Raw genomic sequence first — 2,600 nt, forward strand, 5'->3', positions numbered from 1 at the left:
AAAAAAAGGAGGCCTCCCATGGATATCAACCAGTCTTGGCATATCAAATTTTCATAAGACTAGGTGGATCTTCACCTATAGATGGTAGACAAGGCAGCCCAGTAGGAGAAAAGGGCAGGTAACAGAGTCAGAGACAGCTCTTGCCTCTGCTGTTAGGAGTCTTTTATGAAGAACAAGCTGCAGAACTGTTACATATATGCAGAGAGCCTAGGTCAGTTCCATGCAGGCTCTCTGGTTGGAGGTTCAGTCTCTGAGCCCCTTTGAGCCCAGATTAGTTAATTATGTGTGTTTTCTTGTGATGTCATTGACCCCTCTAGCTTCTACAAGACCCCATCTTCTGCAGGATTTCCTCAGCTCTGTCTAATACTTGGTTGTGAGTTTCTTCATCTGTTTCCATCAGATGATGGGTGAAGCCTCTCTGATGATGGTTATGCTAGGGACATGTCTGCAAGTGTAGCAGAGTATCATTAACAGAGTCAAAGGTGGGCTCTCTGTCATGGCATGGGTGTCAAGCTGGGCCAGTCTTTGGTTGGCCTTCACTCAATTTTTGCCCCATCTTTTACCCCTGTGTATCTTGTAGACAAGAAGAATTGTACGTCTAAGGTTTGTGACTGGGAGTGTATTCCAATCCCTTCATCGGAAGTCTTGCTTGGTTATAGGAGACAGCCAGTTTAGGCTCCATATCCCCATTAGAAGTCCTAGCTAGGGTCAAGTCATAGACTCCTGGGAGTTTCCATTGCCCTAGTTTTCTAGCTTGTCCCAGACATGCCCTGCCTCATTCCAGTTGTCTCTCCCAGTACTCTCTCCCTGTCCTCTCCTTACCTGATCTCTTCTGTCCCCATTCCTCCTCCATTCAGTTCCCATTCTGTCCATGGTGTCTATTCTACTAAAGAAGACACTTTTGAAATTAGTTCTTTCCATACAACTGAAGACATTATAAAGTTCATGTACAGGCATTTAAGTAAACACATTACAAAGTCACTAACAGTTCTTTATCCAACATTCAGCAGTCACAGGGAAACTCAGAGGAAACTCTCACGCCAGGGAACAAATGTTGATTACAATAAATACACACAATGCAGCTAATGTGCACAGTTAATCTTTCCAGAAAAATTGTTCTTGATATGTATTTACTAAGTATGTATTCAAATAAAAATATTGATTCAGAATATATATTATCATTTACTGGGATACACTCTTGACAACAATGTCAACAGAAAATTTCTTTTCAAGGCTGCTGAAAGAGCAGTGTATCATGTTCTTAGAAATGAACCTGCAGCAAATGTGAGACAGAAAATTCTTAACATCAGTCAAGTTTTTTCATTTTAAATTGTTGTATTATATAAGATTATAAAACCACAATTTTATTTACATTTGTTCTAGCCACTGATGTCTGGAACTTATACGTAAAAAAAGAGTAATCTGGGAGTGCCATGGTGTATAGTCCTCTGAGCCCCATTATGTAGGTCTGACCTTGTTCCTCTGTTTGGCAGAGTCTTGCAGGATCCCATGAGCATTTTGCTTCCCTGTGGAAACCTTCGGGGGCCCCAAAACTAACCATCTTAGAACCCTGCTCAATCACCCATCTGACTCAGATCTTCCCGTCATGCCAGCTGGGTCTGACTGGGACACAGCCTGCAGAATAGCGTCCACCCATGAAACAGGCTATAAACTAGGATCTACCTCAGGCACAGCCAACAGCATAGGATACCCAGACATCCATTTTTGGCCACAGCTCTCCCCACCTTCCTTAGAAATCCTGCTGCCATCAGAATCATCCAGCCAATTCCAGGGAAAATCGGATGCCTAAAGGACAGCATAAGAACACAAACAATTAGACCCAGAGCAGTATGGCACCACCAGGACCCAGATCTGCTACAATAAAGTACATATATCCTAATGAAACTGAAGTATAAGAAGAGGATCTTAAATTCAATCATATTAAATAACAGAGGCCTTTAAAGAGAACATGAATAAATACCTTAAGGAAATACAGGAAAATCATTCAAACAGGTGGAAGCATTAAAAGATGAAGCAGATAAATATAAAGAAATATTGGCCGGGTGTGGTGGTGCATGCCTTTAATCCTAACACTTGGGAGGCAGAGGCAGGAGGATTTCTGAGTTCAAGTGAGTTACAGGACTACACAGAGAAACCCTGTCTCGAAAAAACCAAAAAAAAAAAAAAACCCAATAATAAAAAAACCAAAAAAAAAAAAAAAAAAAAAAGAAATATAGGAAATCACAATCAAACACATAAGAATATGAGAAAAACTGTTCAAGACCTAAAAAAGAGAAATGGAAGCAATAAAGAAAACACAAACTGAGGTAACCCTGAAGATAAAAAACCTAGGAAAGAGAACAGGAACTACATATGTAAGCATCACCAACAGAATACAGGTGATGGAAGATATAATCTCAGGTGTAGAAGATACAATAGAAGAAATCAATATATTAGTCAATGAAAATTCAAAATCTAAAACATTCATGTCAGAAACCATCCCTCAAATTTGGGACACTATGAAAAGACTAAACTGAAGAAGAATAGGAATAGGAGGAGGAGCCGGGTGTGGTGGTGCACGCCTTTAATCCCAGCACTTG

This window comes from Mus caroli, chromosome 4 (genome assembly GCF_900094665.2).
Source record: "Mus caroli chromosome 4, CAROLI_EIJ_v1.1, whole genome shotgun sequence".
Lineage (NCBI taxonomy): Eukaryota > Metazoa > Chordata > Mammalia > Rodentia > Muridae > Mus > Mus caroli.